General features: G+C 53.5%; 1 protein-coding gene across 6 annotated transcripts in view; it reads left to right on the plus strand.

Moving 5' to 3' along the window:
• The window catches only part of TFEB (transcription factor EB), a 53,815-nt gene that overhangs the window by 7,633 nt on the left and 19,353 nt on the right, over nt 1-26,829 (plus strand). Inside the window, exon 1 of one of the 6 annotated variants that reach the window (XM_065544059.1) lies at nt 24,198-24,380. The exons of the other annotated variants lie outside the window; for them this stretch is intronic. The gene's annotated coding sequence lies outside the window, so the exon portion shown is untranslated. Of the gene's footprint in view, nt 1-24,197; nt 24,381-26,829 lie in introns of those variants that run through there. 6 annotated transcript variants of the gene reach the window in all.

Consider the following 26,829-nt stretch of genomic DNA (forward strand, 5'->3'; position numbering starts at 1 on the left):
GATTGAGCCCCCATCGTGTGCCCAGAAACGCGGACACAAAAAAATGCTCTGTCTACCGTCTCTGCCCTGCAGGTGCTTCACCAGCTGACACCCAGGGGCCTCGCCCACAGGTCCACAAGGTGCTGAGCCCTCTGCCTCTGCCTTGTCTCCCTCCCCGCACAGTGATCCAGGCCCAGCCTCCTTCTGGTGTGGGGCTCACAGTCTGTTCCTCCCCACAGAGAGTCTGCCAGCACCTCCCCCAACCCCCCTTCCCGAGTTCTACCAGTGGGTCTGTGGGGTGGGGCTCCGGTTTGTTTTCTCCTGTTTGCCAAGGGAAGTCACAGCCTGTCCTTTGCCTTGTTTATAATTGCTTTGAGGACAGCACCTGCCGCGGCCCCCCACAGTCCCTGAGGGGTGCAGAGTGGCCAGGAGGTGACACACTATACTGTCCACCCCCTGCTGCCTCTTGTCCCCTCCCGGCTCTAGCCAGGTGCACTTTCTGCTGCCCTGCCAGGACGGCGCTGGCTGGCCTTGCTTTGGGGCTAATTGGAGCCGTAGAGCTGGGGGCCTTAGAGGGCAGCTGGCGCTGCCCCCATGTTGTCGAGAGGAGGGGCCCGAGGCCCAGGGATTCAGCAGCACAAGGCCTTCAGTGTCAACAGGCATGTACTGAGCATATCAGAGGTACCTGGCACTGGGCTGGCCAAGCAGGGTGGGTGGGAACAAGATCACAGCTTCTCCCACAAAGCGCCGATGGCCTAGCCAGGGAATCTTAGTAACCAGAGGGCAGAGGGGGCAGAATGCGAGAAGCTAGTGTAGACTAATGTACTGAACAACATAAGCGTGGTGATACCTGCCCTTTGCCCTGAAGAGAGCATTCTCCTTGGGCCTCTTGCTGGCACAGAGACCTTGACTCAGCGTGGTTTAGGCCCTCAGCCCTTTCCACCCTCTGGGCCCCGGGAAGGGCAGTTCTACTGCTCCTGGGCCTTCTCACCTGGAGGTCACCTCTGCAGGTTCTGTTCTGGACAAGTCCCTCCTTCCAGGAGGACTAGAGGCTGCTGGAGGCTTTGAAAGGAGGCTCTGAGCCACCCACCTGCCACTTGGAAGCCCTGGGGCCATGGGGAGAGGTGGTGCTGGATCAGGGCTGACAACTCATGCCTCTTTGGACCTGCCTGTAACTGAGCCTCCATGCTTGGGCCTGGAACCTGGGGGCAGTGCCTCTGTTCCCCCCACCTCCAGAACCTTCTTTTTTGTTTGTTTGGAGACAGGGTCTCGCTGTGTTACCCAGGCTGGAGTACAGTGGCACAATCATGGCTCACTATAGCCTCAACCTTCTGGGCTCAAGTGATCCTCTTACCTTAGCTTCCCAAGTAGCTGGGACCATAGGCACGTGCCACCACACCTGGCTAATTTAAAAAATATTTTGTAGAGATGCGGTCTCACCATGTTGCCCAGGCTGGTCTCAAACTGCTGGGCTCAAGTGATCCACCCGCCTCAGCCTCCCAAAGTGCTAAGATCACAGGCGTGAGCCACCTCACCTGACCACAAGCCTTTTTCCTCCCCTCCACCCTCCGCCACCCTCTGAGCCTCCATCTAGTTCCACAGCATTTGCAGCCTTGGACTATCTCTCTCCTGCTCTTTGCTCTCCTTCTCTCCTTCATCTTTATTTCCTTCTCTGCCACCTTCCTTCTTTCAATGTGTTCAAAGGATGACTGGGGACTGCCCCACCAGTACCTTTCTCATAGTGAGCCTCCAAGTCCTGCTGTCAGGGGCCCAGCGGAATGGTCCACAGTAGGGGGAGGTGGCAGTGAAGGTGCCCAGCCTGATGCAACCCCCTACCCATGGCCAGGAAGGGGTGTGTGGTGGCCGGGACATCCAGGTCGGAGTGGCAGGTAAAAGAGACTAGGGTAGCTGGTTCCTGTGGGTTGAGGGGCAGCCAGCAGCCTGAGCCAGCTGGGGGAAGGAACCCTCTCTAGACAGCCCAAGTATTATCACTACTTCAGACCTTTGCCTAACTATAGGTTGTCATCCACTTCTTTGGATCTAATTATAGTGTTTTGCAAAACTAGGTATGGGAAGAAAATACTGTATCTATTTACTTATATCTCACCCTTTTCTTTCTTTTAAAATTGTGAAATATAGCATAGTTGCTTAAAAAAGCATAAACATACACATATAATATAGTAAATAATTATAAAAGTGAAACCCTGGCCGGGCGCAGTGGCTCACGCCTGTAATCCCAACACTTTGGGAGGCTGACGTGGGCCAATCACGAGGTCGGGGTTTGAGACCAGCCTGGCCAACATGGTGAAACCCCGTCTCTACTAAAAATACAAAAATTAGCCGGGTGTGGTGGCATGAGCCTGTAATTCCAGCTATTTGGGAGGCTGAGGCAGGATAATCACTTGAACCCGGGAGGTGTAGGTTGCAGTGAGCCAAGATCGTATCACTGCACTCCAACCTGGGCGACAGAGCAAGACTCTATCTAAAAACAAAAAAAAAGTGAACCCCTAGGCAACCATCACCCAAGTGAATAAACAACAGAATGTAGCTTGTACACCAAAATCAACTCATGTGCCCTCTACCCCCAGAGGTAACCACTATCCTGACTGTATGATAATCAGCTCCTTGCTTCTTTTATCATGTAACCACCTATGCCTGCATCCCTACGTCGAGTTTAGTTTTGCCTGACTCTGAATTTAATACAGATGGAATGGCACTAGACATCTTCTTTTACATCATGCTTTTCCCACCCAACAGTGTATTTGTGAGAGTCACTCATGTTGTGTGTAACCATAGTCTGTTAATTTTCTTTCTTTTCTTTTTATTATTATTTTTTGAGATGGAGTCTCACTGTGTTGCCCAGGCTAGAGTGCAGTGGAACGATATTGGCTCACTGCAACCTCCACCTCCCTGGCTCAAGCAATTCTCCTGCCTCAGCCTCCCAAGTAGCTGGGATTACAGGTGCCCGCCAACATGCCCAGCTAATTTTTGTATTTTTAGTAGAGTTAGGGTTCTACCATGCTGGCCAGGCTGGTCTTAAACTCCTGATCTCAGGTCATCCATCCACCTCAGCCTCCCAAAGTGCTGGGATTGCAGGCGTGAGCCACCGGGCCTGGCCTTTAATGTATATTTCAACTTTAGTAAATATTTTGTTAAGTGGCTGTACTACTTTACTCCTTGCTAGTGGCCCATAGAGTTCCTGTTGCTCCTTAGCCTTACCAACACTTGGTCTTTTAGACAGTTTAATTTCTGCCATGATGGTGAGTGTGTAACATGTCTCATCGTGGTGTATTGCATTTTCATTCTCATTTTTTTTTTTTTTTGAGACAGAGTCTTGCTCTGTTGCCCAGGCTGGAGTGCAGTGGTGCTATCTTGGCTCACTGCAAGCTTCGCCTCCCAGGTTCATACCATTCTCCTGCCTCAGCCTCCCGAGTAGCTGGGACTACAGGCGCCCGCCACCACGCCCAGCTAATTTTTTTTGTATTTTTAGTAGAGATGGGGTTTCACCGTGTTAGCCAGGATGGTCTCAATCTCCTGACCTAGTGATCCGCCCGCCTCGGCCTCTCAAAGTGCTGGGATTACAGGCGTGAGCCACTGCGCTCGGCTTTCATTCTCATTTTTAAAATATACAATTTTTGGGTATGTTTGCTGACATCTATAATATATTCATGCATCGGGGCATATATGAGCAATTTGTAAGGAAAGAGGCATGTATTGAGGGTGCTCAAAAGTTTTTACTGATAGGAATATATGAGCAAAACAGTTGGAAGATCAGGGTAATATTGAATGCCAGGAAGGGGGTTGGCATGTAGCTTGGGACTTGGAAGGTGATACTGGTCTTGTGGGGAGACCCCCTAAGTGGCAGTGCCTGTTGGGGCTAAGAAGCCTCTTCCCAGAGGGTACTGAACCCACAGAGTACCCGCCACCCTCAGGCCTTCTTGCCTAGCACATCTGGCGGGGGAGGGGGGAGACTGTCAGGCTAGAGCCCTCAGCAGGTGTACCCTTCAATTTGGAATTGGCAGGTGCCCATCTTTTAAGTGCTTCTAGGGCAGTAGTTCTCCACTAGGGGTGATTTTGTCCCCCCAGGGGACATTTGCCAATGTCTGATGATATTGGCCAGGGATACCACTAAACATCTTAAAACGCACAGGACAGCCCCTATAACTAATTATCTGGCCCTGAGTGTCTGGTGTTGAGGTTGAGAAACTCTGATCTAGGAAAAGAGCCAGGAAACAGATTTGCCATACACTTGCTGCATGGCCTCAAGGAAGTCACTTAAGTGATTTGAGCCTCAGCCTCCTTGGAATCTGGAAAATGGGTAGCAAGGGTTGCTGCCCCTCCCCCCAATGGGGCTCTTGTCAGGATGGGGGAGATGGTGAATGTACAGGCATTTTTGGAGGCGTCCCTGCAAAGGGGCCTTGTGGCTGTTGCGTTCCAGTAGAGCCAGGACTTTTCAGTGCTGGACCTTCTTCCTTGATTGTGTTCCCTGTCCACCAAGCTGGAGGCATCAGGTGACAGCTGTGAGCCTCAGTCCTGGTTCGTGCTGCTGCAGGGGCTGTGGGGTGCTTCCCCCACAGTCCCTGTGGGCCCCAGCCTTTTGATGAGGGCTGCAGAAATGAGGGGTTCTCTGGGAGCCTTGGGGCCCAGGACAAAAGCATTTCCAACTTTGTCCTTAGCTGGATGGGAGTCCAAGGTTGTGGGGGTGATAAGAGGTATTTATCATGTTCCTTATCTGAGGCCCCATTGCAGGTCTCAGGCAGCAAGGAGTGGGAGCCAGAGGTCCTCCTTGGGGGCTGTGCACACCCAGACCTGACTCCTACTCATCCTTTGTGTCCTTTCAGAATTTGCCAGCCCAGGGAGGCCCAGGGTTGGGCCAGAGTCTGGGTCAGTCCTCCCTGGGCCTCTCTGGCCTCCCTGTTCTGGTCTTGCCTCACATTGCTGGCATCTCCTACCTTCTCCAGGAGCCACGGCCTGCCTCATCTCCCCTCTGCTGTCCCCTTCCTTCCTGAAACTTGCACTCATGAAAGGGCCCAGTAAACTCATCCACCCTGAGATGCAGATGACCAAATAGCTTAACTTTTCTTAACAAAGAGTATTCGCTTATCAAAGATGGGAATCCTTTGGCCACCAGAAAGAAGCACTAAGTGAAATCTCTGCCCAGTCTCTTTGGTAGGCTGTTAGAAAAGTGCTGGGGGCTGAGGAACCACCGAACTCGCATGTGTAGCAAGAACAGTTTCTACACAAGTGAAAAGTGTGCGGTGGTGTGGATCCTCCCGGAGCTGCCCAAGGCTCTGCTTGGTCTCAGGCTCCGTGTCAAGTTGGGCTGTAGTTTGTCCTCAACCTGGGTGTCTGGAGGCCCCGGGAAGGCCCAGGGCCAAGGCTGCAAGTGTATGGCCGGTCAGGAAGATGGTGAGCCGTGGGACTTCTGGCTAGAAAGACACATGTCTCTAGGAAGCAGGGCTGGGGTTAGGGTTAGGCCCACCCTGGACCGGTTGGGATTGGGACTCTGGCGAAATTCTTGCTGCTCTGTGTCTCTCCATCTTGGTGCCTAGGGCCCTCTGAGGCCAGGCTGGGGTCGGGGCGGCCGTGAGAGGAGCTCTGTGGGCGCGTGGAGCCGGTCGGGTGAGATTGGAGCAGTCTGTGTTGGGTAGGCTGCGGTGTGTGAGAGGCTGTCGGGGCGCAGTTCCCTCTGTGCTGTGAGTAATCCTCGGCCACATTTGCAGCTCCCAGGGGATTGTGCAACTTCCTCTGGGGTGAGGTGCAGGGGGCTGGGTGAGAAACAGCAGCCGCCGGGGAAATGAGGAAACTGGGCCCGGCCTTGGGGCTGGGGAGCGGCCCTGGGCTCCGGCCCCTGGAGGAGCTGAGCATTCCAGGGGCCTCCTTCCAGGGCGCTGCCCTCTCGAAGATATGAAAGCACACACGTGCATGTGTGTGAGCATGTGTGCATGTATGTGTGTGCATGTGTGTGAGCATGTGTGTGTGCATGAGCCTGTGTGCATGTGAGTGTATGCATGTGTGTGAGCATGTATGTGCATGTGTGTGTATGTGAGCCTGTGTGCGTATGAGTGTGTGCATGTGTGTGAGCGTGTGTGTGTGCATGTGTGTGTGCCTGTGTGCATGTGTGTGCATGTGTGAGCATATGTGTGAGGGTGAGCATGTGTGTGAGCATGTGTGTGAGCATGTGTGTGTGTGTGAGCATGTGTGTGTGCATGTGTGTGAGCCTGTGTGCATGTGTGTGAGCCTGTGTGCATGTGTGTGTGCATGTGTGAGAGCATTTGTGTGTGTGCATGTGTGTGAGCCTGTGTGCGTGTGTGTGTGTGCATGTGTGTGGTGTCTTTGGGGAGGTGGGCGGGTAGGGATGAGGCCCCTCAGGCTGCGCTGGCATTGGGATGTCTTTGGGGAGGGGTGGGGGTCTCTGAGCATGGCCAAGGCTGGGGTAGGGGAAAGAATGGGGAGGCAGGTGGCCAAGCTTGGGAGTGCAGGATGGACAGCATGGGAAATCAGGAGTCAGCCAGAGTTGTGCCTCGGTTTCCTCATCTCTCCGGGCTTGTTTCGAGGGTCTAGTGAGAAGGTCATGGGCAGGATGTGCTTAGCATGTCACCGGCCAGGCCACAGTGAATGCCCATTTACATTAGGGGCTAGGAGCATATGCTCTACATCCACCTGCTTGAATCCTGGCCCTGCCGTTTTGCAGTTTCGTGATGCTGGCAAGTTACTTGCCCTCCTGTGCTTCCTCATCTGTAAAATGGAGATGACAGTTATAGTGCCCAGCTTGTGAGTTCTGAAGAGTAAAAGACTTTACTCACGTGAAGTGCTCAGAATAGAGCCTGCCACCCACTAAGCGCCTGCACAGGTTAACATTTCACCAGGACATAGCATGTTTGTGTGCAGATGGCAAAAAGCTGCCCAGGGCTCCTGACGATCATTTTTGATGGTGGAAGTTTGAGCTGGAACTGAGAATGACAGTAAGAGCTCATGTTTACCTGGCCTTATTCCATGTCAGGTACTGTGCCCAGTACTTCACCTGTGCCAGCCCCTTCACCCTCACAGTCACCCCATGAGGGGGATGCTGCCATCATTCCCATTTTGCAGATGGGGACATGGAGGCACAGAGGCTAGAGTGACTTGCTCCAGGGCAGTGACATCAGTGAGGGAGAATGGCAGAATGGTCCACTCAGCCCACAGGTGGGCCCCTCACCCACATCCCTGCCCCTTTTCTGGGCTCCAATAGAAGTATGGGGGAGGAGGAGGATGGAGGGTCTGCTGGGAGGGGTGTGAGGGCTGGCCTTGCAGCCTGTGGGCTCTGGCCAGGGAGCCCTCTCTTTCCTCTGTGCCATCTCCAATTAAGTAATCAAAGTAACCCACAGCTATAAAGAGTTAAATTAATATAGGGAATGGAACCAGGTGCAGTGGCTCACGCCTGTAATCCCAATACTTTGGGAGGCCGAGGTGGCTGGATCCTCTGAGGTCAGGAGTTCTAGACCAGCCTGGCCAACACGGTGAAACCCCATCTCTACTAAAATACAAAAAAATTAGCTGGGTGTGGTGGCGCATGCCTGTAATCCCAGCTTCTTGGGAGGCTGAGACGGGAGAACTGCTTGAACCCAGGAGGCGGAGGTTGCAATGAGCCTAGATTGCACCACTGCACTCCTGCCTGGGCAATGGAGGGAGACTCTGCCTCAAAAAAAAAAAAAAAGTAATAATAATATAGGGAATGGCTTATTAGTAGTTGGAGTTGGAAGAGACTTCCTGGGAGAGTGAGCTCCCTGCCAGTGTGTAGTCTTGAGAGAGCGGTTGAAGCCCACTCCCTTTTGGGCGTGCGGGTGCGGTGGTTCTGAATATTGCTTCAGATTCACACAGGCCTGGTTTCCAGCTCTGTCTGAGTCACTGTGTGGCCTCAGGCCTCAGTTTCGCCACATTTAAAATGGGGGTGATAGCAGTTCCTATCTCCTAGGGTGATGGTGAGGATGAAATGAGACATCATAATAACATGCTTAGCACAGGTCTGGCCTGGAGTAAGTGTCTGATCGATGGATGCCATTATTAGGCACCTGTTGTAGAGAGGGCCACACGCCAGGCAGGGAGTTGGGCTGCACAGATATTTTTGGAGGGAGGTTTTTTGAATTGTGGATTAGGGCCACTAATTGGACCCTAATGCAGCCATGAAATCAGTATTAGTGGGTCTCCATGAATATATTTTTTTAATGAGAAAGAAGAGCTAGAAAATATTCACGTGTATTGCTCAGTATCAGTAAGCATTGTTGTGTAGAACACGTTTCGTGTGTGTGTGTGTGTGTGTGTGTGTATGTGTGCCTAGTGTCAAATAAAGTATATTTTTCTGTGAGTCATGGTCCAAAACTTTGGTGCCACCGCATCAGAGATTCTGTCCCTCCTGTGCCATGTTTATAGAGCACCTACTGAGTATAAGACGCAGCAGCAGTACTATGGCCAGGGTGCCTCAGCAAACCTCGTGGTCTGACTGGAGAATCAGGGCCCAGTTCTTAGCAAGGTGGCTACCAAGCCTGTGGGTCAGCAGAGGAGTGGTAAGAGAGGGATTCCTGGGCGGTGACCCTGTGTCAGGTGGGGACGATGAGAGGAGGTGGGGTGAATGGTTGGCCTGGGTCCTGGGGGCTGGGGGTTGGAGAGCTACCTGGAAAGGTGGGAGGCTGCTGTCAGTGGAAGGCTGCAGGGCCAGGCCTGGCAGGAGCTGCTCTCTGGAGCAGGGGGTTGGGTGGAGGTTGTCTGGGGGCTCAGGATTATTCAAGAGCATTACATTTATTGTGCACTTTATATCTACGATCATTACATTGTAATATATGATGCAATAATTATACATGGGTGAGGGATGTGCCAGTCTCCCTGGCTGGGGTGGGGTGGGGTAGAGAAGGACTTGGCCTTACTGATGCCCCCTCCCCCAGCTTGCAGGATCTATAGTCACTATGGGTGAGACCCATGTGGGCCTGGCCTGCAACCTGGCTCTCAGCTTGAGCCCTGTCCAGAAGCCAGAAGACTTCCCACTATTTAGATCCCTGCCCTGGCAAGTGCTTGGCCTAGTCAGGGCCTCAGTTTCTCCATCTGTAAAGGAGGCACACTGTCCCCTGAGCAGCCAGCCTCCTGGGTGGTGATGCCCATCTTGTGACCTATTGTGGATGAACCCAGGATGTATGGAGAGCTCTGGGTGGGTTATGATTGTTGTCTTTAAGGCTGGGAGAATTGGGGAAAGTCATGAGGACATCAGCTGCCTGTCTGGAGAGCCCCTGGCCTCCCTACCCTGTGACCTAGGGCAGTGGGAGGAGAAGCCTGTGACCCATGGCAGGCTGGGGATGTCCCCAGCTTTGAGTGTGGGCAGCCCAGTAGGGGCCTCAGAGGACGAGACTCAGCTCTGGCCTGATCTGGGAACCCCCAACCTCTAAAGCTCCACTCATCCTTGAGTACCCTAGGAGTCCCAGCTTGAGGGACTCTGGTGGCAGGTGGAGAGGCAGTAACCCAGGACTGACTGGCAGGGGCCAGTTTCCAGGAGGCTGTGGGTGGCTTCCAACCCACTGAGCACAGAGCCCAGAGGCTCAGGCATGAGCTCCCACAGTAGAATGTGGTGTTTAATGACAGGTCACATATATTGGCACTCCTGTGTGCCAGCGCTGTGCTAAGCACTTTTATATATTTGCAACCTTTATACAATAATCAAATGCAGGTCTTTTTATTATCCCATTTTACAGATGAGGAAACTGGGGCCCAGAGAGGTTAAATCTCTCTCCCAAGGTTACCTAGCTAGTAAGTGAGAGAGCTGGCCTGAGGGCCTGAGTTCTGGATTCAGGATACCAGAGTTCAAATCTGGGTAGTGCCGCTTTCTAGCTGTGGGTCCTCAAACAGTGACTGAATCTCTCTGACCATTGGTTTCTTCCTTTGTGCCTTCCTCAAAGGGTTGTTGTGAGAGCTGTGTGAGGTAATGACTGAGAAGTATGTAGTACACAGTAAGGGCTGAATAAATGGGACCTGCTTCATGACCTCTCCTGCATGCCAGTAACTGCTGTGTGACCCTGGGCCAGGTGTCTGGCCTTCTAGGTCTCAGTCTCCTCAGTTGTGTGACACAGGGTACTGACCCCTTCCTTGATCCTCTCAATAGCGTTGTTGAGGATGTTGGGTGGGTCCTGAAGGAGACCTTCAGTGAAATAGAAGTGCTAGACCAGTGGTCCCCAACCTTTTTGGCACCAGGGACTGGTTTCATGGAAGATGGTTTTTCCACGGATGGACAGCAGGGGAGGGTTTCAGGATGATTCGAGAGCATTACGTTTATTGTGCACTTTATTTCTATTATTATTACATTGTAATATATGATGAAATAATTATACAACTCACCATAATGTAGAATCAGTGGGAGCCCTGAACTTGTTTTCCTGCCACTAGACGGTCCCATCTGGGGGTGACGGGAGACAGTGACAGGTCATCAGACATTAGATTCTCCTAAGGAGCATGCAACCTAGATCCCTCATATGCACAGTGCACAACAGGGTTTGCACTGCTATGAGAATCCAGTGCCACCGCTGATCTGACAGGAGGTGGAGCTCAAGTGGTAATGTGAGTGATGGGGAGTGGCTGCAAATACAGACGAAACTTTGCTCACCTGCCTGCCTGCCCGCCACTCACCTCCTGCTGTGTGGTCTGGTTCCTAACAGGCCGTGGATTAGTATGGGTCTGTGGCCTGGGGACTGGGGACCCCTGTGCTCCAGAGCTCTCAGGAATTCTTTAGGGTTTGCAGCTAACCGCAGGTCCCGACGGATTGTGTCTGGGCCTGCTTCAGGCTTTCATGTTTCCTGTTGGCCCCTGCAGGCATTTTAGTTGGTGGCTCCACATCTATTCCAGGGTTTCCCAAGATGTTTTCTGTGGAAAGGTTTAGAGGTCAAGCAGGCACAGGAGACTGTAAGTCAAAGGGAAAAAAAAAAGAAAAATAGGGGTTGGGGGAAGGGAGAGATGCTAGTCAATGGGTACAAAACCTCAATTAAACAGGGGGAATAAGTTTTTTTCCTTGAGATGTATTGTGCGGCATGGTGAGTACAGTAAGTAATAATGTATTGTGTATTTCAAAATCATTTAAGAGTTAATTTTAAATGTTCTTGGCTGGGTGTGGTGGCTTATGCTTATACCAACACTTTGGGAGACCGAGGCGGGAGGCTTGCTTGAGCCCAGGAGTTCGAGACCAGCCTGGGCAACATGGTGAAACCCGTTTCTACAAACAAAAAAATACAAAAATTAGCCGGATGTGATGATGCATGCTTGGAGTTCCAGCTATGGGAGAGGCTGAGGTGGGAGGATCAATTGAACCTGGGAGGTTGAAGCTGCAGTGAGCTGTGATCATGCCATTGCACTCTAGCCTGGGTGACATAGCGAGACCCTGTCTCCAAAACACACACACACACACACACACAAACAAAAAACCCAAAACAAAAATTCAAATGTTCTTACCACCCAAAATGACAAGAATTTGAGGTGATGTCTATGTTAATTAACTTGATTTAATTATTCCACATGGTGCACATAAATCATAGCATCACCTTGTACTCCATAAATATATGCAACTACACAAAACCCCAAATGGGTTTCTTTGCTGTAGGACTTGTCAGAACCTTTGATGTGCTAATTTTTGTTGTACATCTCCAATATGTGGTCATGGTATACTCTAGGGTATCTCAAAGGCCTGGTGTTTAAAGCCCCATTTTCCAGATAGAGAAACTAAGACCTGGAATGAAACTTAGGAAGGGATTTTCCCAGGTTATGCAGTTACCTGTAACAGAGTTAGGGCCAGACTCCTTGCTCCTGACTCCGTGGCCAGTGCTCTGCCCAGGACACCTCTTCCTCTTCCTTCTTCCTTTGTCCTCAGAGAAGTGTTGTGTGTGCTGCTGCTTCTTTCCTGAGGGCTCCTTACCTTTTTCTGGCCCCCTCCCGCTGGCTTCCAGCATTAGAGGGTGTCTGTTTCCTTCTAGGCATTGCTCTGAGATGGAGCTATGCCTAGTTTATGGCTGCTGGGAGATCCTTCCCAGACTAATAGATGGCAATAAGGCTTCATCCCAGCTGCAGGGCCCCTAGCAAGTTAGTTCCATTTCCTGAGCCGCATTCTCCTCAATTGTATAATGAAGCTCATTGTCCTGTCTGTCTTCTGGAGTTTTTGAGAAGTTCAGCTCTGATATGAACGTGCTCTGTAATTTTCAATTCATATGCAGATATGGGATCCATGAGTCTGACAGTTTTTATAATTTCTGGAGGCAAAGAGGACATGGGAAAAGGAGGCCCTGGCTGTGGGAGCTAGCATGGTTGGGCTCTAAAGTTCTGATCCCTTCCCCTGGCCACAGTTGGTGTCTGCCCTCCAGTGTACTGCTGCCCCTCTCTGCTCTCAGTTCCCCTGAACATGTCTGAAGTGGGCCAGTCTAGCTGACTCGAGGGACCCATGTCACAGGTGAGATGTGAAATGAAGCACAAACTTCAAGCTGGGGGCCCTGTTTTCCTGGTTTCCTGCTGGGAGTTGGTGTTAGAGTGGGGAAACAACTCAAGTGACTTGGCGCCTCAGGGCAGCTGTGCCTGGAGCAGGGAGTCCCCACCAGCTTCTGCCCAGCCCTTTGATGCCCCTGCCCTTCATGGGGGGTGACCGGTCACCTGGTTTGTGATGTAGGGTGCATGCGGGCATGCCAGTGCCTCCATCAACACAGCAGTTAGCGTCGAAATGCTCCAGGTCCTCTGCTGGCTGTGGGGGACTCCGAGTGACGGGCCAGGGGGTAGGCCAGGCCGGGTTGGGAGGTGGGAGGAGGTGGTGGCTCCCTGGCAGACAGTGTCCTCTCCTGAAGGGCTGTTTGCCCAAGTTATTCTTAGCACAGACTCATTATAGAGTCTATTTTTAGCCCTGTTTCTAAGTGTTGCCAACATCTGGTGCAGCCAGCACTGAAGGGGGTGGGGGTGGCAGGGGTTACTCCTTTGGACATTTCTGGGGACTGGAGCCTCTGGCAGGAGAGTAAGGACAGAGTCTTCTACTTCCTGCACCTGCCACAGCTTGAAGCTGGGCATGCAGTAGGTGTCCTGTTCATGCTTGTGCATTGATTGCTCTCCCAGGATCTCATCCTTCCAGCTCTAGCTCCTGTGAGTGGGTGGGAGAGGGGGTGGTGGTACCACAGCTGGAGAGGATGAGCTGAAGGTGCTCCTCAGATAGGCTTTCCACATCCACCCCTCAGGGGTCCAGTTGGCCTCTGACCCCTGCAGAGAGGCCTCACAGGAGGGAGGCAAGCCCCCAACCGAGGGTGCTTGTGACAGCTACCACTGAAGGAGGAGCCAGCAGACATTATCGGGAGGGGATGTAGCACTGGGGTGAGACTGCCTGGGATTGAATCCTAGCTGTGTAAACTTGGGCAACTCATCAACCTCTGTATGCCTCAGTTTCCTCCTCTGTGAGATGGAGATGGGAGTGTAGTGTTGTGGGTTTAAGTAAGATAATACTGTGTGAACTGCCTAAGTGGAAAGTGCTGTATAATAGAGAGGTGGTGGTATTAGTAGCAATGGTGGTGCTATATTACTGAGAAGCTCTGTATGTGACATCCTGTTGGGGTGAGTTGGGTAGGAGACTTAGCACTTTTCTTTGAGTGAGATGAGGCTTGCAGTGGGGCTCAGAGGAAGTGGTTATAGCCTGGCATCATGACAGTGGGGATGTCTGCAAGGCTGCAGTGGGGGTCAAGAGCTGTGTGTTGGGTTGGAATCTGGGCTTTGCCACTCACAGGTTGGGTGACCTTGGATGAATCAGTTAATCTTTCTGAACGCCCGTTTCTTTATGTACAAGAAAGAGATGATAATACCTGGGCCATAGGCATGATGTACGTGGAGCATTTTGCCCTGTACTGGGAGCATGGGAGGACCTGAATCCGTGATACTTTTTTTTTTTTTTTTTTTTTGCCTTAATTGAGACAGAGTCTCACTCTGTCGCCCAGGCTGGAGTGCAGAGGCATGATCTCGGCTCACCGCAACCTCCACCTCCTGGGTTCAAGTGATTCTTCTGCCTCAGCCTCCCGAGTAGCTGGCATTACAGGCATGCACCACCACACCTGGCTAATTTTTGTATTTTTAGTAGAGATGGGATTTCACCTTGTTGGTCAAGCTGGTCTCAAACTGCTGACCTCAGGTGATCCGCCCACCTCAGCCTCCCAAAGTGCTGGGATGACAGGCGTGAACCACTGCGCCTGGTCCATGAGAATTTTTTGGGAGTAGGGGTGTTACTGTGTCCCTTTCCCATGTGCAGGATGGGGTCCTGTTGTCTTGAGAGTCGGGAACAGCTTGGCCTGGAAGTCGGGAGGGCCAGGGCTGTGGTCCTAGCTCTCCCTGAGCTGTGTGGTCCGCACACACTCCCTGCTTCCTCCAGGCTTCCGCAACGTGGAGAGGTCAGAGAAAACTGTGGTTTCAGATTCTTCCTCACAATCCCAGAAGGTGCCTTGTATACTCTCTGGGAGCGTGGGGGAGGCCCTGGTTGGAGGCCAGGTGGGGTGATCCTCCCCACTCCCCACGCTGCTCTCCTGCTCCTCATACTGACTCCAGGTGCTCCATGGAGCTGCTTCATCCTCATGTTTTACATATGAAGGGTCCAGGCCGACTTTGTCTGAAAATGGGAGTTCTGCTGCTAAAATCAACCTGGGACTTTCTGGTAGGTGACTCCCAGGCTCCTTGTCGTCTGACGTTTTGTGCCCTCTGACTTGGCATGGACTCCCAACCTGTACATCAGGGTCTGGAGTGCTGTGCTCACTGGATTCCCTGAGGGCTGGAGTCCCTCAGGGTGTGGAGCACAGAGGAGGCTGCCTCCAGGGCCTCTCTGGGGCTGGGCTGCCACTCAAGGGTAGAGCTTCCGGCGCTGCCCCAGTCTCCCTGCACCCTCAGGATGGGGGTCCCCTGAAACGACAGTCCATCTCAGAAGCAGTCTCTCACAGGAGGGAGGGGTGATATGGGCAGAAAGGCCCTGCCACAGTCCTGGCATGTAGTAAGTGCTCAAGAAGTATTTGAAATGAATGAATGAAATGGTACCAGCAAGGCCGCACCTCTGATGTAGTGGTGAAACTTTCCCTGCGTCCCTTTTCTTCCTTCTCCCCCTGCTCCCTCTTCCCCATCCTCTGCTTTGTCTGACCAGCCTTAAACTACCCAAGCCTGGGTTCCAGATTCAGCCTTATTCATAATCTAGAACAAAGACACTTCCCCAATGTAAGTTACAGTTTGTTCATCTGGAAAATAAGCACAATATGCTCAGGTTCTGAAGGCCCTTTGGTTCTCACCGTCTCTTTGCTCAGGGCATGGGGGTGATTGCTCAGGGTAGGGGTGGTAGAAGCACATGCATACGCACACACATGCACACACGCACGCACATGCACACACACGCACACACGCACACGTGCACGCACATGCACACACACACGCACACACGCACACGCGCACGCACACGCACACACACACGCACGCACACGCACGCACACACGCATGCACACACACGCACACGCGCACACGCACACACACACGCACACACGCATGCACACACACGCACACACACACGCACACGCACACACACACACACGCATACACACACACGCACACACACGCACACGCACACACGCACACGCACACACACACACACACACACGCACACACACACACAGGACTCAGTGCAGTGGTCTTGGCTGGGAAAGGTCCTTGCCTTCTGACCAGGAAGGAGCCCTCGGAGCTGAGGTGCTCCCAGACTCAGCACTGTTTGGGGCCTACGGGATGTGGTGTGGCCCGCTCTAGCTCAGGCTGGGGGGTTCCTGTGTGTGTTAGGGGATGGGTGGCCATTCAACTGTGTCCACTGGGCTGGGCCGTCACTGTGACTTTGTGTATGACCTTCAGGGAGTGAGGGGGCGTGCATCAGGGCGCCTATCTGTGTCGTTATGACTGGTCGTGAGGGAGGGTGCCACATGTCTAGCCAGCCGGGGAGCAGGGCCAGTTAGCTCCTGTTCCTAGGTGCCTCCTGGCTCTGGGGACAATAGAAAGTGATTCATGCAAAGGGGCCCTCCCTGTTTTGGCCACAACCTGAGGAGTAAGGTGGCCTGGCTGTCTGCCTTTCTCTGCTGCCCACCAGGTACCCAAGTTCTCCCCTCCTTCCTTGCCTCAGACCCCGTTTCTCCCTGGGGGTAGGTGGCTGCCCTTCCCCGCAGCCTGACACCCTCTCAGAGACAAACAGAGGAGTGGGCTGTGCATGCCTATAGCTATAAGAGTGAGTCAGTGTAGGGACCGGAGGGCATCAAGTCCCTCTGCTTCCTGCAGCCAGGCGATCCCTGCACCAGAGGAAGTGGCCCGATGAGGCCTGGGCTGGGACGCTATGGTCAGCACTGATACCAGCTGAGTGGCTTTCCAGCTTAAGAAGACCTGCCAGGGATGGGAGAGGACAAGCTCCACCTGCCCACCACTCGCCTTGCCATCCTGGCTACAGCCGGCTGGTGACTCATTCCCCTGGGGACTGAGCCAGCTCCTCTCCTGGGGTACCCCAGCACCCTGGTGCAGGCTGGTTGGCCAGGAGTCCTGGGTGCTTCAGAAAACCTGTGCTGAGCCCAGGGCCCTGGTAAGCTGGGGAGGGAGGACTGAGGCCCTCTGTATGGGGTGGGGGTCGCAGCCAGACTTCTCTTGCTCCTTTTCCTGGCCCCCGCAGACTTCACCCTCCCTCTGGCCACAGAGGAGGCTGCAACCCCAGATTACGTAATGGGTCCAAAATGCCTGGCAAGCAAGCAGCCCAGCCAGTGGCTAGACGCAGGAGTCCCCATTCCCCAGTACCTGCCACCAGGGCAAGTTCCCATTCCCTTCCTGGGCTGGGTGGGAGAGTGGGTGGTGCTCGCTCACCCCTGGAAAGAGCTGTGCTGCCTGGGAGGGGGTGGGGAGGCTTTCTCCAGAGACAGGAATTCTTGGCCTGACCCCAGATGCCAGCCTGCCCAGCTCCACTCCAGAGTAACGCTGGGTGCACACACAGCCCCATTGTGTGCCTGGGCCCCGTGCCTGCCCAGGGCCTGGCACCGGCTCTATCAACAGCAGTGGCTCCGTCAGCTCCTCAGCAGCCCCTGCCAGTGCTTGAGCCCTTGGGCCCCTGGTGAGGAGGAAGAGGGAGGACTAGTGATTAAGGGTATGAGTCCTGGGTGGGGTACCAGGACCTTTTTGGATACTATCAACTATGAGAGACAAGAGCAGGGAGACTTAACCCCATTCCCCGAGGAGGAAACTGAGGCCCTGAGATGCTTCAGTAACTTGTCCAAGGCCTCATGGCTAGTGAAAGGCAGAGCTGGGGTTGGAGCCCAGAGCTGTAGCTGAGCCCCTTACTGTGCTTATCACCCAATCCCAGACCAGGACTCAGGAGAAGGCATGGTGCCCTCTTTCCACAGCCCCACCTTGGGGAGCCTCTTTCTGGAAAATACATGTCCCCAGGGTGGAAGAGGACCCTGCGACTGTAGGATTTGGAGTCCTGTGTGCTTGTGAGAAGCATGGGGGTTCATTTTCAAGGATGGTGCTGGTGGCCACACAGGCAGAGCAGGTTTCCAGAGCTGGAGGACAGGCTCTGTGCCTCAGTTTCCCTGCTCTACCCACACTGTACATCCACTGTGCCTTCTGGGAGGGGATAGGAATATTGAGGTGAGGTGTGGCCAGGGCTGGGGACTAGACCCCCACACCTGAGCTCTACAGGCTGGTGTGAAGCCCCCTTCACCAACCCAGAACCCCACTTCACCAACCCAGAACCCCACTCAATGCCTCTTGATGCTTCTGTTCTAAGTTGGGTCTGAGTCGCCCACCTCCTCAGCTTTCCCAGCCTGAAGAGGCCTCTGAGCTGGGTGAGCCTGCCAAGGTGGTAGCCCAGCTCAGTGCCATGAAGGCCCTGCCTCTACCACAGGCCCATGTTCCTCCACCCCCCTGCCAAGGTGAGGGTGCCCAGACGTGACCCTTTTGGGGCCTGCCCTGTGTTTTACTTTCCAGGCTAGGCTTATTCACTCCGAGAGGCTTGATCCCCCTGGGGCTGGGGGGAGCTGAAGGGCTCTTCCGTTCTCCAATAGCCCACCCTTTTGCTCCCCTGTTTGTCCTGGGCATGAAGCCTGGGCTCCCTCCTTCTACGCCACCTTGGCCCTCTTAGCAAGGGACAGGGAATTCTGCAGTGACTGCAGGATTGTGAAATGCCAGGGCTGGACCTTGGGGACAGGCGAGGAAAGAGTGATGCTGGAAGGGGACACTGAGACCATGTCCCTTCATACCCCACATGGGAGGTCTGTCTCCTCCATTCTGCTGGCGCTCATTTTCCTGCGTGTATACCATTCCCACCCACCAGTCAGCATACCTTCACCCAAGGCCACAGCGGTGGGGACGTTGAGCCCAGAGGACCATGTCCAAGTGTCCTCTACCTGGAGCCTGTGTGGGAGAGGAGGAAACCAAGGGACAGCCCTCAAGGAGTTCACACTGCAGCTGAGAAAACCAGACAGGCGACTTCTTTGTAGCTGTTTCTCATTTGTAAAATGAGTACAGTAGTATTTCCTACTTCCTAGTGTCATTGGGAAGGCCAAATGAGTTAATACATGATAAAGCTGAGGGCCTGGCACCGGCTCTATCATGACTTTAGAAGCCACCCTTGATAGACGGTTTTACAACTCAATACAAGTTTTAGTAGTATCCATAGTGGTGGAAGAAATACAATATATGATATCAGATAATGATGTTTTTTCCAAGCTGGATTGTAAGAACCATAGGGCAGGGGCTGTCTTATTCATCCTTGTATTCCTGTGTCAGACACAGAACCAGGCTTGGAACAGGGTAAGTAATTGTTCCCAAATGGTGATCAGAGGTGGGTAAAGTCAGGGTGTGCTGCCTGCAGGAGGAGGAGACCCTGGAGCAGGGCTTCCAGAGAGAAGTTGGATAATCTGTGGGAGAGGAACTGGGGGAGGGTCTGGGGGCCCAAATTGGGTGGGGGTGAGAAAGCAAGGAGGTCCCCTTGGCTGCACCCAGTGCTTGTTTAAGGAGAGGGATCCTGCATGCTTTGGAGGCCCAACTAGAGCGCTTGGACTTTATCTGGTGGGTAGTGGAGAGCAATTGGGGGTGATGGAGCAGGAAAACGATCTTTCTATGTTGCTCAGTCAATTTAATTTTTTTTTTTTTTTTTGCGACGGAGTCTTGCTGTCTCCCAGGGTGGAGTGCAGTGGCGCGATTTCGGCTCATTGCAAGCTCCACCTTCCGGGTTCACGCCATTCTCCTGCCTCAGCCTCCCAAGTAGCTGGGACTACAGGCACCCGCCACCGCACCCGGCTAAATTTTTTTGTATTTTTTAGTAGAGATAGGGTTTCACCATGTTAGCCAGGATGGTCTCGATCTCCTGACCTCGTGATCCGCCCACCTCAGCCTCCCAAAGTGCTGGGATTACAGGCGTGAGCCACCACACCCGGCCTATTTCATTTTGTTTTTGCTCCCTTGTTCTCTGAGGACTATTTTCTTTCTTCATTTCTCCGAAGACAATAAATCCTCTCTGCTTTTCAGTCTCTTCTTTCTGATCCCTAGTCACCCCTGTCCCAAATCGCTGTGTTCTGTTCTTGGCTTCTTCTCCTTGGCCATCCTGGCCTGTTCTCCCTGCTGTGCTTTCGCCTGGCTTCCCCTTCCTTTACCTGATCCCTGACCCACCTTCTCTGGAATAGGAGTTGGGTGGAGTTCGACTTGCTGAGAGATGGGTACTGGCATGGCGTGACCACATGGTGGGAGCTGGCATGAAGGCACCTGAGCCAGGAGGATATCTTCTATTCTGACGTAACCGTATACATCCTTCAGCGAATGACCCTGCCCCAATTATGTGGCTAAGGCCCATTAGAAGGATCTTACTTTATATTTGTCAACCTGTTTAATGAAAATGTAGATTTCCAAAATAGATAAATTAGGAAGTGATGGGATCTTGTTTTCTTGTTTATAAATTTAGTGGAAAGATCAGCACTTTGGGAGGCCAAGGCAGAAGAATTGCTTGAGGCCAGGAGTTCAAGACTAGCCTGGGCAACATAATGAGACCCCCATCTCTACAAAAATTAAAAACAATTAGTGGGGTGTATTGTCACACACCTGTGGTCTCAGCTACTTGGGAGGCTGAGGTGGGAGGATTGTTTGAGCCTGGGAAGGTGAAGTGGCAGTGAGATGTGATTGCACCACTGCAGTCCAGCCTGGATGACAGAGTGAGACCCTGTCTCAAAAATAAAAATAAAAAATAAATTTAGTGGAAAGGAATATTGAACCAGATGAGAACAATGCAGACAACTAGTGCCTTTTTCATCTCCTTTTAAACATCCATCCATCCATGCATACATCTATCCATTATATCCACCTTTTTATTCATTATATCCATCCATCCATTCATCTACCCATTATTATATCCACCTTTTCATCTGTCCACCCATCCATTTATGCATGCATCCATTATATCCATCCATCCATCCATCCATCCATCCATCCACCCACCATTATATCTATCTTTTCATGCGTCCACCCATCCATTTATGCGTGCATCCATTATATTCATCCATCCATTACATACGTGCATCCATCAAATATTTATTGAGCACCTATCCTGTGCCAGGTACTACATTAGATACTTTACGTTTAATCCTTACAGAAATTCTCCAGGATGGATATTGTCCTCATTTTACACATGAGGATACCGAGACCCTGGGAAGTTAAGTAAGTTGATGAAGGTCACACAGCTAGAAAGTGACAGATCTGGGATTCAGCTCAACTAGGTTCAAAGCACACTCTCTTAGCGTTTAATCAAATGGCCTCTCTTGGTGTCACCAGTGCCTAGTTCTAAGTGTGGAACATAACAGCTGTGTTATCGAATGAACGGGCATGCCAAGGTTCTGGAATGCTGGATCTCTATAACTCTATCCTAGGAGCAGCCTAGGGGCAGAAGGCAATGCTGGGCTTCTAGTCCTGTTGGCATTTGCTACCAGCAACCTAATGTTGCCATCACTACCCCCGGTATGGAGGTTTCTTCTCCATGCAACTTGCAACTCTGGCAAGTCCTGTTTTCTTCTCTCCACCTTCCCAGCTCTCCCTTTGAGGACCGGGTCTTACCTTCTGCCAAGTGGGGAAGTTCCAAGTACACATTTGACCATTGCATCCAGCTTGACCAGTCTCCCCAGTGACTGAGTCTTACATGCCTGCCTCTCTCCTTCCCTGCAGGGTGGGCCAGCTTGGATTACTCTGACCCTTTTATTGGCCCTTATTTCTAAGTTTCAGAGCTAGCTGTTCAATGCCAGGTCATAACTGCCTCCTCGGGGCCCATTGGCTGAGGCAAGGATGTGAGTGCAGTTTATTTGGGAGGCTCCCCCAGGTAGCACCAGTGGTAGAGTAGGATTCGTGAGACAGGAAGGGAAGGAAGCTGATAAAATGTGTGCGAAGGAGCAAGGTGACTGGGCACCTGAGGCTCACTGCCATTGGAGGCCTCTGCAGAATATGCTTTAGAGTTCCCCAGTCAAGTGATAGGGGTCTTTGACTAAGGGGTGGTGGGGAAGGGAGGGTGCTAACTTCATTGGCTCAGGCACCAATTCAGGTGCTGGCACCCGGAAGTCCTAAGGTGGGCACTTTTGACATCGTGAGGGCCCAGAGCATGTGGCTAAGCCCTGATAGCTTTTGCCACCTCACCAAGCCCAGTCCTAGGGGTCTGCCAAGCCCCCTTCCCACATCTCCCTTTTTATATCCAAGAGGCTTCCCCAGGCATACTCTTCCCCAGTTGCCGGTTCCACGCTCACTGTGTTTCACAGATACTTAAGGAGCATCTACAAGGTGCCATGGACAAAAAGAGGAAGCTGTCAGGATGCCTCCAGGTGCTCACAGCAGAGGAAAGTGACCTGTGTGACTGAGACGCCTGCCATGTGCCAGACACTGGCTCGCCCTTCCCAGGCCTTGTGCAAGGCCAGCAACGCCCCCGTGTCATGGCATCCTCTCCTAGAGGGAGGTACAGACGTGCTGGGCGCCACAGAGCCTAGAGCCATCTTCCACTTCCCTCCCAACTCTAGCATCCTGAGACTGTGATTGTAGTGGTTTTTCGGACTTCCTTTTCCTTTCTCTCACTGCCCCTGCCTCTTCCCCTAGCCCCATGGCTGCCACGTGGCTGCCTTTTAGTCAGCCGGGAACTCAGCCTCTTAGTAACCTCCCTCTGTGTCTCTGTCAAGAACAGAATGCAATTCAGGGACATTTTGGTGGAGGACTCATTTAGTGCAGTGGCATACCTGTTTGCCCTGGCACAGGCTCTGTCATGCCTGCTTCCCGGAGAGGAGCCTTCTCCCCCTGGGCTCCACCTGTTCCCATCCCCAGACCTCCCAGCTTCAGGCTACACGTCTCACACCCTACAGGGCTGAGGGAATGGGAAGAATTAAAAGAGGGAAGTGGCGTGTAGGTAAGACCTTCTGGGGTGGGGGCTAGGGGAAGGGAAGGAGATGGGGATGGGGTAGGGGCTGGGCCTGGCGGTGTTCTCCCGCTGGAGACGTGGTCCCGGGCCACAGGCATGCGTGCCAAGTCACAGCCCCTCTGACTTCTTCCTCTAGCCGCCAGCCCCAGCCTTTCCCCTTGATGTTTCATTTCCAAACCAAGTTTGCTCTGGGTGCATGTGCCGGGGTGGCAGGGGCAGGAGTGTGTCTGCCTGTGCCATTCCCTACCCTGTGGGCAGGCCCAGCCATGGCAGCCTGAGTCTCTCACCTCCCCACTCCGCCACTGGGATAGGAAGGTGGCTGCACTCACTCCAGGCAGGTGTGTTGTTGGGAGGAGAACAGAGAGGATGGGTTCAGGCATTGGAAGGTGGGGTTTATGTCTCAGGTTTGAGCTCAAACATCTTGGGTCCAGGGAGAAGGTATAAGGCAGCCACTGCCTGAGTCTCACCACTATGGGGGAAAGAAGAGCAGCTCTGAGCCTTGGGGCTGGGCAGGCAGGAGGGCATGGAGCCCAAATGAGTGGAAGAGAATGCTGAAGGGAGAGCGGACTTCCCAATGCTCCTCCCCCCACCCCACCACACGCAGAGTTCAAGGCACCTGACTCCTCGCTCTGTCCTGGTAAAGGCAAAGTGCTTCTTCTGGTGTTTAAGGACAGGAAAAGGGCTGGAAGTGTGTGTGTGTGAATTTTGCTTCCTGTTTCTTTCATACCTGGGTGTGGGCGGGGGGGAGATGTGGGCAGGTGGGGGGCAGCTCACTCACTCCATCCGGCGGTCGGGTAGCTTGGTGGGCTGTTGGAATATTGCCGTAGGAGGCCATTTCTCCTCTGGCTGGGGGAGATGGTGGCTTCCAGATCAGGTCTCCTCTGGCTCCCTGACAGAGATGGGGTGGGGATGCCAGCTGGAGCGCACATGACAGGGCAGGGGCAAAGCTGAGTTCTGGGTCTAGGGCAGCTGACAGCATTTGGGAATCCTGGGGTAGGCCCAGGGCTGGGATAGGATTCAGGCACGGGAGCCCCCTGGACTTTGTGTCCCTGTTAGCTCTTCCCAGAAGCCCAACTCTTGGGCAGGACAGGGGATAAGGGTGGTTGGGGGTGGGTGTAGGTGTGTGTTATGAGGGGAGAAGAGCCCCCACTGAGTTCCTGGGCCGCTGCCTGTGCTGTCTAGTGGCCTCTGCCAGCACTGGCTGCCCCGTCCTGCCCCCACCAGGCGTGACTCAGATCGAAAGCAGAAGCTGCCAGACACTGAGCAGGGTGAAGTGAGGCAGAACCAACTGTGCTATTTTGGAACCTGGTTAATTCCCCCTTCTGCCCCCGACCTCCCTGCTCTCAGGGCTCGCATACCCTCCTGCTGTCTGGCCCTTTAGCTTACTCAAGGGGACAGTTGGGGCAGGCCTTGGTTTCCCCTGGCATGGATGTGGAGGGCCATGCTGAGGTCCCTCCTTGCTAGGCCCCTCTCCGTGGCCAGAGGTGCTGGATTCTGGGGACCGGCACTCTGGGGTCGGGGAGGAAAGAGCGCCCTCTTCTGGTGGGAACTCGTGGGCAGGGAGGCCCTGGTGAGATGACGGTCACCAGGCCTGGCATCCACTTTCCCCCTGCCCATCTTTGGCCGCTCTCAGGCCAGCTGTCAGCTGCCTCTCCCAGGGGTGTGAACTGACGAGAGCTTCAGGTGGGAGCCTCTCCCGGCAGTGAATCTGAGGGGTTGGGAGGGATTTCCGGACCCAGAGGGAAGATATTTTGGGGCTGAGGGCCTTTCCAGAACCCATGAAGTCACACACTGTGCTGCGGCCAGACTGACCCTCCCTAGTTGATGGTTCTTTTTTGGACATCCTAGGCCTGCTTGGGGTTCTGGCCCCACGATTTAGGGTTTCTTTGGAGCCCATCTGAGCCTGGGGGGCCCTGTGATGGTGGAAGAGGTCCAGCCTGCGGTGGTGAAAGAGGTCAGTGGGTGTGTGTTTCTGAGCTGAAAATGGGTGTGGAGTTGAGAGCTGTCACCTCTTCACGGATAGGGTGGATGAGCGTCCCTGGCCCTTCAGAAGCTGTGTGGTTGGGGAGAGGATGGGCTTTACAGCTGTCCCGTGTGAGTGTGCATGGGAGTGGGCACAGGCTCTGTGGTACGGCTGCCTCTCAGGGAACCCTGAGGTCAGAGCTCCACTCTGCTGATTACCCCCGAGCAACCTGGTGAGGAAGATGTTGGTGTACTGGGGGAGAGGGGGAGTCAGCAGGCAGGTGACCAATTAAAATTTGGGTCCTTGCCAACCTCAGGTGAGCAGGACTTGGGTTTCTCATTGCTCAGAAGGAGCTGGGGTTTAAGCAAGTGGGAGGCAGAGGCAGAGCCCTGTAGAGGAGCCAGTGGGCTCCTAGACCTGCTGTGGGAGCCTCCCCACTCCCAGGCCTCCTGTGGAGCACACAGGCCCAGGCACACACTATCCCAAAGGCTGTCTGCTCTCTTCTGGAGCCGCTCTTTGGGCAGACAGGCAAGTCCTGGTGCAGTGTGTGTGTGATGGTGAGTGTGTATGTGTGGACAGTGGTTTGTGTATAAGAGGTGGCGTGTGCATGAATGAGAGTGTCTCATATGGTTTGTCTGGGCTGCTTTTCCACTGGTAACCATCTCAGCTCTGAAGCTGTTTCCCCATAGACCTGGATTATTTTCCCCTCCTGCACGGGCCAGAGCCCCAGCACTGAGTGAGCCAGAGCCCACCTGCAGCCTTGCATTCTGGCCTCCGCCTTGGCTCTTGAGCCTGAGAATCAGCCTGCTCAGCGTCCCTGTGGGGCTCAGAAGGGCCCTGCCTGTCCTTTAAAATAGCTCTGTGCTTCCACCAGGGGCCTGTGCTTCCCTGCTGTGTCCTCCCACCCACCACCAATTTTCATGCTTGGAACCAGAGAACTAAGTCCCCAGAAGACAACAAAGTTTCTTTAATGTGCCCACACATCTCCCAGGGCAGTTTGTTAAAACGCAGATTCTGACTCAGTGGGTCTGGGCGGGGCCTGAGAGTCTGTTTCTAACCAGCAAACAGGACATGTGATGCCTTAAGAGGCCCTCTCCCATCTAAGGCCCTCACTGTCCAGCCAGATGGTCGGTGGTCACCCAGGCAGCGAGCTAGTACTCACAGACCACCTCCAAGGTGCTAGGCACATCACATACTTCAGTTCCATTTACCCCTTCACTGACTCTGAGGAAGGTGGCATTACTGCCATCCTGTTGTACAGTTGGGGAAACTGAGGCTCTGAGAGGTTAAGCACCTGCCACAAAGCTGACAAATGGCAAAGCCAGATTTGAATTCTGGTCTATCAGGGTCCAGAGCACATTCGTGATCCACTAAGCCCGGCTGTCTTCCAGAGGGCGGACTTGGGACAGATGATGCGGTGGCGGTGGAGGCAGGGGAATTGAGGCTCTGTTGGGGAACTGCAAGGGTAGTCCTGGGTGGTTCTGGGTGGAAAGAATGTCTTGAGGGGAAGGAGGGTTGAATGGGAGTAGTTCTAGAGGAAACAAGAGCTGAGGGGAGGCTGGCGTCCTGCCCCCACCTGCTTAGCCAAGGGCCCCTTCAGTAATGGGCTCAAGACCCCCTACCTGGCTCCCCTGGCACTTTCCAGACAGACTCTCCACAGGGGCACCCAGCACACTGTGGGGAGACCAGGTGCCCCAGTTCCGCTCCTACCAACTGTGTGACCTTGGGCAAGTTTTCAGCCCCCTCTGTAAAATAGGAATTTGTGAATGCCTCCATCATGGTGGATGGAGCTGTTGTGAGGATTAAATCAGTAACACATACAACGCAGAACAGCGCCCGGTGCAGAGCAAGCACTCAGTGTGCACAGTACTAATGCCTCTTGGTTTGCACCTGAGAGAAAACAGGCCGCCTTCTGGGAATTTAATGCAGTTGTCCGTGCTCATAGGTGTTTCTTCCCCCATTCCTCTCTCCAGTGTCGTCTTCTGTTTAGGAAGACCTGGTTACTTCATTTGTACAGGGGTCATTTCCAAAGTACTCAGAAGCAGGTTCGACTCTTAAAACAAAGCCAGGGAGTCGTTCTTTACAGCAGACCAGCCACACGGAGGCTGGGGTGGCTGGGGCCAGGCTGGGGCAGCAGGTGATGAAGGAGCAGGGGCAGGAGCCAGGCACTGGTGGGGTCGGAGTGCTCTGAGGACTCTGGGCCTGGGGCAGGGAGGGCTGAGGCAGGGGTGGCTTAGGTACTGGGGCCCTAAGAGCCATTATTAGCCAACTCAGGATAGATGCAGGGAGTCCTGGGCCTGTGACTGGGTTTGGGACCAGGAGCCAGAAGCTGCTCTGCATGTGCCCGCTGTGTGGTGCCCGGCTGTGCTCATTGTGCCTGCCTCTTCTCACACTTGGAGTCAACGAGCCTTCCCTGCCCTCAGCAGCTGGCAGCTAGCAG

Source organism: Macaca fascicularis, chromosome 4 (genome assembly GCF_037993035.2).
Source record: "Macaca fascicularis isolate 582-1 chromosome 4, T2T-MFA8v1.1".
Classification (NCBI taxonomy): Eukaryota; Metazoa; Chordata; class Mammalia; order Primates; family Cercopithecidae; genus Macaca; species Macaca fascicularis.